This window comes from Miscanthus floridulus, chromosome 1, assembly GCF_019320115.1.
Source record: "Miscanthus floridulus cultivar M001 chromosome 1, ASM1932011v1, whole genome shotgun sequence".
In the NCBI taxonomy this organism is placed as follows: Eukaryota; Viridiplantae; Streptophyta; class Magnoliopsida; order Poales; family Poaceae; genus Miscanthus; species Miscanthus floridulus.
The window spans coordinates 195197927-195207486 of NC_089580.1; the positions used below are offsets into that span (position 1 = coordinate 195197927).

The 9560-nt window shown below is 49.2% G+C and overlaps 1 pseudogene; it reads left to right on the plus strand.

Moving 5' to 3' along the window:
• Positions 1–6102: 6102 nt before the first annotated feature.
• LOC136507956 (MDIS1-interacting receptor like kinase 1-like) lies at positions 6103–9320 on the plus strand (annotated as a pseudogene).
• Positions 9321–9560: the final 240 nt, after the last annotated feature.

A 9560-nucleotide genomic window follows, 5' to 3' on the forward strand; every position in this document is an offset into this window, starting at 1 on the left:
TCGGACAATTGGCCGAGGCCAGCAGCGTTTAGCTGGTTTCGATCTTTACGAAGTCTAAGCAGTCGTTTTTTGGATCTTGCTTAGGGTACCCCTTCTCACGGTATCCGACACCTTCTTTTACATATCTTTTTGTTCTGCTTTTCCATTTTATCGTATTCTTGGTTGCCTGTGCGGGGTGTTGTGTGTTTCTATTTGGCCTCCCTTTGATATGACGCCATGGGAGCTGTGGTGCATCTCTAAAATCTTTAGTTAAATTGTCGTGCCTTTTTAATCACGTGTTCTATGATTTTGGAATACCTTGCCTCCCATGATCCCTGATGCGTATTTTTCCTGATGCAAGGGGTCATGACCATTGCACTCGACAAAGTGACTGAAAACAACCTTTTTTATTTGTTTTTACATCCCATCCAAACAAACAGAAGATATATATAACAAACATCGCCAACATCACATATATATCATCAACAGCACATATATATCACCAACACCACATATATATCACAAACGTCACATATATATCACAAACGTCACATATCTCACAATATATCACAAATAAGTTCACAAGTAATCCAAGTGCTCCATCATCTACAACCACAATTGTAAATAGAAGTATCATTAACAACCACAAGAATCTTAACCAGATGCCAATGAGACTGATTTGGTGAAGGATTCGCTGAAGCATGAGAATCGTTCGATGCCGCCAATTAATTCTGCACAAAGGAGAAGAGATTACATGTGTGAGACAAGATAAATATATACCATAAATGAATAAAATTTTCATACTCCACTAGGTTTGACCATAAGCATAAACATACAAACTAAAACATTTATACTCACAGGAGTAGAATAGTGAGGAGGTGGAGGTGGAGCGAATAGCGAAGGTGGCGGAACTACACCCGTAGCGGCGCCAAGACTTTGCATGTACTAAAGAATCTCTGCTATCCTCCGCTGCTTGGCCTCCCGCTCGGCCTCCACCCTCTCCATCTTTGCCTGCATCTGCTCCCGTATCCTCCTCTCTTGTTCCAGCTAGGCCTACAATATATTCACCCTAATGTTACAAAAATGCAAAGGAAAGGTATAAAAAACCAATGAATAACCATGATACGGAAGACGTCTAACTGTGAGACGTATCTCTTTCGAACCGTATCTCTTTCGAACGGGAGACGCCCTAACTGTGTTACGTGATCTACGACCATGATACGGAAAGAGGGGTTATACCTAGGGTGACAGTGGAGTCAGGCTAGCGGGGCCATGGTAGGTCGGTGCAGTGGTGAGACGACGCAGTGCAGGCAGACCCACAGCGGCGAGGAAGGCGATCAGGATCGCCGAGGTATCCGGCTCCGCTCCGACGGGCTCTTCTCTACAAAAAAAAGAAACATAAAACTGTCAATACAAAATTTCGGCAGCACCTCCCCTGCACGGTGAGGTTTCCAAAACATGCAAGAAAACCAACGACACGATGGCCGACATGCACATATATATGAACGGCATGATGGTCGACATGCACAAGATTATATCCAACCACATATATATAACAATGTCACAACCACTCCTACGACTCCTACGACTACAACCACTGCTATTCTACCACTACTACTACCGCAACTACTAGTAATACTACGACGACGACGGCGGTAGGGCATACCTAGTGGGTGTTGTAGGGCGGCGGTGTGAAGGGCCAGGGCGCCGGTGGACAAGGCGACGGCTGGGGAAGCGTCAGGGACGTGGCAACGGCGGTCGAGGCGCCTCCTTCTCCTCCTCCTCCTTCCTCCTTCCTCCTTCTTCCTCCTCCTCCTCTTCCTCCTTCTTCCTTCTCTCCTCCTCATCCTCTCTTTCTCCTCCTCCTCCGGCGGCGCGGGCGCGGGGCGCAAAGCGGGGCGGCGATGGCGCTGACGCGGTCAGCGTGCGTGTGTGCGGTGTTCGTGGGCCGGCTGGGCCGCCGGGGTTAAATCCCCCCTTTGCCGAGTGCCCCGATCTGGCACTCGGCAAAGTTTTTTTTTATTTTTTTAATTCTCTACCGAGTGCACCTGGCCTGGCACTCGACAAAGAGGGTTTTTTTAAAAAAATCTTTGCCGAGTGCCTACGATCTAGCACTCGGTAAAGTATTTTTTAATTTTTTTAATTCTTTGCCGAGTGCCACCCGATCTGACACTCGACAAAGAGGGGTATTTTTATTTTTTTTAAATTCTTTGTCTAGTGCCAGCCGTCCTGGCACTCGGCAAAGAGGCTCCTTTGCCGAGCGCCAAACACAGATGCTCGGCAAACCATATTTTTTCACTTTTGACCTCCAAACTTTTTCTACAGTCCTCATACAATACCTGGTACTCCATATTCCAATGTGGCATATTTCTTGGACTTTTCTATATTTCTTTAATTTATTTCATTTAATTGAATTTTCTTGGATAATTCAAATTATAACTGCTAGTCATTCGAATAATGAAAAAATGAATGGGAAAATAGTATTCATGTTATTTAGTATAATGTGAGGCCGTATCCAGGAATAGACCACCAATTTTGAATATCTTGTTCACGAAACAAGACCACGAACTTGCGGTCGAGTTGTTTTTTAAATTCTATAAAAAGCAAACGAAGACCAAAAATCTAAAAACTTGTCGAGATGTCATGATATCATATGTGGAGGTTGTGATAAAAAATTGAAGAGGTTTCGCGCAGGTTTGTCACGTACGATGCTTACCACCTCGTCGGCCTCTTCACGAAATCATGAAACTTCTTCGGAGATTATTCGGTTTGCAAGCATCGTACGTGACAACTTACGCGAAACCTTCTCAAATTTTTATCATAGCTTCCACATATGATATCATGACACCTCGACAAGTTTTATGATTTTCGGACTTCGTTTGCTTTTTATAGAATTTAAAAACAACTCGACCGCAAGTTCGTGGTCATGTTTCGTGAACAAGATGTTCGAAATTGGTGGTCTGTTCCTGGATACGGCCTCACATTATACTAAATAACATGAATATCATTTTTCCATTCATTTTTTTTTATTATTCGAATGACTAGCAGTTATAATTTAAATTATCCAAGAAAATTCAATTAAATGAAATAAATTAAAGAAATATAGAAAAAGTCCGAGAAATGTGCTACATTGGAACATGGAGTACCAGGTATTGTATGAGGACTGCAGAAAAAGTTTGGAGGTCAAAAGTAAAAAAAATATGGTTTGCCAAGTGTCACAAAATGACACTCGGCAAATCACCGCTTTGCCGAGTGTCAGGAGAAGACACTCGGCAAAGGGTTAACGGCGGCTGTCGGCCGTTAACGGCCCTTTACCGAGTGCCCGACACTCGGTAAACCTGGTCTTTGCCGAGTGTGAGTTGTTTGCCGAGCGCTTTATCTTTGGCACTCGGCAAATAGCCTCTTTGTCGAGCGCCCGATAAAAAGCACTCGGCAAAGTATGGGACACTCGGCAAAGAAGCCGTCGCCGGTAGTGTATGGTATGAATTGTATTTATCGTCCTGCATTGTTCTTTCAATTTCTGGCCTGTCGTTTGATTCACGCTCAAAATGTCACGAACTTGTGTCAAAATTGTTTGATGCAATCATAATTGGCAAACAAGTATCGCATACTGATTTCGGTGTATTACTCTTTGCAAAGCCCAAAGGAAAGTAGAAATTTTATCAACGTAACTGAAATGGTTCAGCAATTACCCGATCCAACAATGATAGATTCATATTTTACATCACATAGGTGTAACATCAAAACAAGTCTCTCCGCAAGCATATAAAAGGAGGAGGTTCATGAAAAGGAAGATGCCGCATGATGACGCTGATTGAAGTTCTTGGATTTGCTTGGGTGGTGCTAGCTTTGCTTCATCATGTAGTACCTGTTACTGCATTAGTAGTTTACTCCAAGTGCTTGGCTAACTCTATGCCAGCTTTCCAAGATTCAGAACTTTTTTCAGAGCAGATCATTTACTACAAGGAACTTTACCAGATTTTTTTATGCAGGCAGCAGCTGCGTCATACTCATTCATAAGAATGTTGTTAGAGTGTGTCATTTGAAATTCTATTGGACTTTCACACTATAGATTTCTTCACACATAGAAAAGGATAAAAATAAGCAAATGGAATGAAGGCTTGCTAATTATCAACTTTGTTTCTCTATTTATGAGGACAATACATATAAGAAATGGAATATTGTCATTGGGAGTTTATTTTTAGTCATATTCAAGTTTTTTTTCTTTCAATTTTTCACATACTATAGAACCAGTATATGCAAAACGTACAAGAAACTATAGCTTATTTGTTAAAAAGTGTCAAAGTTCAGGACAATGCCTTAAAGGTAAAGATTCCCTGAAATTGACAATCTAGCACACCAATATGCTTTAGGAAACTAAAGCCTGACGTCCTCAAGAATCTAATCAATAAGAGAGAATCGGACTTCCATGTGTTGGAAATTATTTGGCCTGGCCAAGTTGTGCATATGCTTCTCTACCATTATCAAGAAAATGTTCAATGCCTAACTAACAACAAATTTCCAATATGCCTGTTCCTCCCAGCTTCCACCAACGTGGTAATCTTTTGCAGATAAGTGCAATTTTACTTCAAAATTTTTAAGAGCTCGAATACAACGTTAAACAAGTGGAGCCTAGTTTACTGTTTTTTTATTGGGAGCTGCATAAACATTACTTATTACTGTTGTGGTTATAGTAGATTTACTAGGAATTTTTGCCAGAGAACTGCCTGTAATGCATTATGATTCACTTGTATGATTCTACAAATGTACCATTACATGCTCACTTGGCTTTTAGATATGTACAGTGCTATCACTGATTAATGGCCAGTGATTTAGAGATTAAGCGTGATTTGTTCTTGCCGGCAGGCAAGCCTAACCAAAAAAGAAGGATAGAAGATTCCTGCTCACTTTTCACTCTTTGTAAGCTTGTAGCAGAAAATTTAAAAACACGAGCTAGTGATGACACCTGGAACAGAATCTTACAGTGCCAATAGATTTCCAACCTGCAAGGATCACTGACGCAAGTTCCACTGTACAATGCAAGATGAGATTAAAGTACTACTTTTAGAATCAGTCATTTGTTAAACACCCACAGCACGCTTGCTGATGTTCCTATGTAGCTTTGCTTCCTTTCAGTAGTACATTGTACTAACCCAGAGGCAAATAAAGTAATCTTGGCATTAACCATGCTTGTCCAGTTTAGTGGACTTCCATTGTTCAGACAAGTAGTGTGGGTGAGGATGCTTCCTTAGTTGAAGCATGATTTATCTGTTTCTCTGAAGTGATGACTGGGTTTCCGTATGAGGTATTGATTTCTTCCGAAATGGTGATAAAAGTAGTTTGATACCAGTATTCAGTACTTTCCAAACTCAGGGACACAGTATACAACTACTTCCTTGCATGCCAGTAATTTACTTGAAATAATTGTCAAATTAACACAAACTAATCGTGGTGTGTGCTTCAGAGATCTTCAGCACAAGAAAGGTAACCTCAAGCTTAATCAACTCTTCGTAACGCCAATATTCATCATAACTGAAAAATGACTATGCCTGTGCCCTGCCTACAAGAACACAATACGGAATAAACTCCACTGGAAACCCCCATGTTCTGCGTTTATATACAATGATTGCAATTCCGTTTGTTTAACCCAACAAGACAAATCTCTCTCTCCAATGACGAGTGACCAATCCGCCTTTCACGCATTCCCTTCACCACATGGGCCATGTCTCCCCAAGCTCTTAATAATTCCAAAGGCATTTCCAGCCTATGTCCATGCCTCCTCCCAACCTTTACACTCTCATACCGAGCTGTTCTTGTGCTATCCCAAGGCCCCACAGGGGCTACTGAACCATGTACCTAACACTACTACAACAGAGCAGTATACCAATGCAGTATCATGCCACCAGCAAGTATTTTTTATCATCCAATCCATCTCCAAACACATAAATTATTCGATTAATCTGATCCTAATCATAGACATGACCCCCCCTATATACTTTCCTGCGAGTTTCCCTCCATTTCTCTATTGCTTCAAACAAGGCAATGAAAACACAACTCTGCTAGTGAAAGACAGCAGGAGGCAGCAGAGGAGCGAAGGAGAAGGGAAGAACAGAAGAACCGAGCATGACAAGTGCTGCTCCAAGGCTTGGTAGCACTCTACACCTGTTCTTCCTCTTATCCTTCTCCTTGGCACTCCTGTGCTGCATTGCCGTGTGCAATGCCGCCGCCGATGAGGCCGCGGCGTTGCTTGCCATCAAGGCGTCGCTCGTCGACCCCTTGGGTAAGCTCGGGGGCTGGAATTCGGCGTCGGCCTCGTCACATTGTACATGGGACGGCGTGCGTTGCAATGCCCGGGGCGTGGTCACCGGCCTCAACCTCGCCAGCATGAACCTGAGCGGCACCATCCCCGACGACATCCTCGGCCTCACCGGGCTCACCTCGATCGTCCTGCAGAGCAATGCGTTCGAGCACGAGCTGCCGCTGGTGCTCGTGTCCATTCCGACGCTCCAGGAGTTGGATATCAGCGACAACAACTTAGCCGGCCACTTCCCCGCCGGCGTCGGTGCACTCGCCTCGTTGACATCCCTCAACGCGTCGGGCAACAACTTCGCCGGCCCGCTCCCGGTCGACATCGGCAATGCCACCGCGCTCAAGACGCTCGACTTCAGGGGTGGCTACTTCTCCGGCACGATACCGAAGTCCTACGGCAAGCTCCGCAAGCTCAAGTTCTTGGGTCTCTCCGGCAACAACCTCGACGGCGCTCTCCCAGCCGAACTGTTCGAGATGTCCGCATTGGAGCAGCTCATCATTGGCTATAATGAGTTCACAGGCGCGATCCCGGCAGCAATTGGCAACCTCGCCAACCTCCAGTATCTCGACCTGGCGATCGGCAAACTGGAAGGCCCCATCCCGCCGGAGCTCGGCCGGCTGTCGTACCTCAACACTGTCTACCTCTACAAGAACAACATTGGCGGCCCGATACCCAAGGAGATCGGCAACCTCACCTCCCTCGTCATGCTGGACATCTCCAACAACGCCCTCACCGGCACGATTCCGGTGGAGCTGGGGCAGCTCGACAACCTGCAGTTGCTCAACCTCATGTGCAACAGGCTCAAGGGCGGCATCCCGGCGGCCATCGGCGAACTCCCCAAGCTTGAGGTGTTGGAGCTGTGGAACAACTCCCTCACAGGCCCGCTGCCGCCGTCGCTCGGCAGCGCGCAGCCGCTGCAGTGGCTCGACGTGTCGACGAACGCCTTGTCCGGACCGGTGCCGGCCGGCCTCTGCGACAGCGGCAACCTGACGAAGCTGATCCTGTTCAACAATGTCTTCACAGGCCCGATTCCTGCGGGCCTGACCACGTGCTCGTCGCTTGTCCGCGTGCGCGCTCACAACAATCGGCTCAACGGCACGGTGCCCGCGGGGCTCGGCCGGCTCCAGCGGCTGCAGCGTCTCGAGCTCGCCGGCAACAAGCTGTCTGGGGAGATCCCAGACGACCTGGCGCTCTCGACGTCGCTCTCCTTCATCGACCTCTCGCACAACCAGCTGCGGTCCTCGCTGCCGTCAAACATCCTGTCCATCCGGACGCTGCAAACGTTCGCGGCGGCCGACAACGAGCTGACCGGCGGTGTACCGGACGAGATTGGTGATTGCCCATCTCTGTCCGCCCTCGACCTGTCCAGCAACCGGCTGTCCGGTGCAATCCCGGCCAGCCTCGCGTCGTGCCAGAGGCTCGTCTCGCTAAACCTCCGGAGCAATCGGTTCGCCGGGCAGATCCCTGGTGCGATCGCCATGATGTCGACATTGTCTGTGCTCGACCTCTCCAGCAACTTCTTCTCCGGCGTGATACCGAGCAACTTCGGCAGCTCACCGGCGCTCGAAATGCTCAACCTGGCGTACAACAACCTTACTGGTCCCGTGCCAACAACTGGTCTGCTGAGGACCATTAACCCCGACGACCTTGCTGGCAACCCGGGCCTGTGTGGTGGCGTGCTGCCGCCGTGCGGGGCTACCTCTCTTCGGGCGTCCTCGTCTGAGACGTCTGGCCTCCGGCGCTCACACATGAAGCACATCGCCGCTGGGTGGGCGATCGGCATCTCGGTCTTGATTGCGGCATGCGGCGTCGTCTTCCTTGCCAAGCAGGTGTACCAGCGGTGGTACGTCAATGGAGGATGCTGCGACGAGGCCATGGAGGAAGACGGGAGCGGTGCGTGGCCGTGGCGCCTCACGGCCTTCCAGAAGCTGAGTTTCACCAACGCCGAAGTTCTCGCCTGCATCAAGGAGGACAACATCGTGGGGATGGGCGGCACGGGCGTGGTCTACCGCGCCGACATGCCACGCCACCACGCCGTCGTCGCCGTCAAGAAGCTGTGGCGCGCGGCCGGGTGCCCCGAGGAGACCGCCACGGTGGACGGGCGGCAGGACGTGGAGGCGGGCGGCGAGTTCGCCGCCGAGGTGAAGCTCCTCGGCCGGCTCCGCCACCGCAACGTGGTGCGCATGCTGGGCTACGTGAGCAACAACCTGGACACGATGGTGCTGTACGAGTACATGGTGAACGGCAGCCTGTGGGAGGCGCTGCACAGGCGAGGGAAGGGCAAGATGCTGGTGGACTGGGTGTCGCGGTACAACGTCGCGGCGGGCGTCGCGGCCGGGCTCGCGTACCTGCACCACGACTGTCGGCCGCCGGTCATCCACCGCGACGTCAAGTCCAGCAACGTGCTCCTCGACACCAACATGGACGCCAAGATCGCCGACTTCGGCCTCGCCCGCGTCATGGCGCGCGCTCACGAGACCGTGTCCGTGGTCGCCGGCTCCTACGGCTACATCGCGCCAGGTCAGTGCCAATTGCCGACGTCCGCATCGTCACGTGAACAGCTAGTTCATTCACCTCGACGCCCTCGTGTACTGATGTTAATCTGGCTGCTTGTTGCAGAGTACGGGTACACGCTTAAGGTGGATCAGAAGAGCGACATCTACAGCTTCGGAGTGGTTCTGACGGAGCTTCTCACGGGGCGGCGGCCGGTGGAGCCAGAGTACGGCGAGAGCCAGGACATCGTCGGCTGGATCAGGGAGCGGCTGCGCAGCAACAGCGGCGTGGAGGAGCTGCTCGACGCCAGCGTCGGCGGTCGCGTCGACCACGTCCGGGAGGAGATGCTCCTGGTGCTGCGGATCGCGGTTCTGTGCACGGCCAAGTCCCCGAAGGACCGGCCCACGATGCGGGACGTGGTGACCATGCTCGGCGAGGCCAAGCCGCGTCGCAAGAGCAGCAGCGCCACGGTGGCCGCCACTGTCGTGGACAAGGACAAGCCGGTGTTCACGATGTCCCGGACTCCAGTTACCTATAGACTGCGGTGACCGAAGACAACCCTGGCGTTAGCGGGCTTGTATGCTCCAGTGCGCATGTCATGTACAATTTTTACCATAGTTTTGATTCATATACTTTGGTTATGTTCAGAGGGAAAGGAGATTAATGTAACCAATGTTTATACGTTTACAATTTTAGGATGTAAAGCAATTGGTCCCTTTGAATAATAGAAAAAACATTTTAGATTACATAGGCCATTAACAGTCTGCTCACTTTGCTC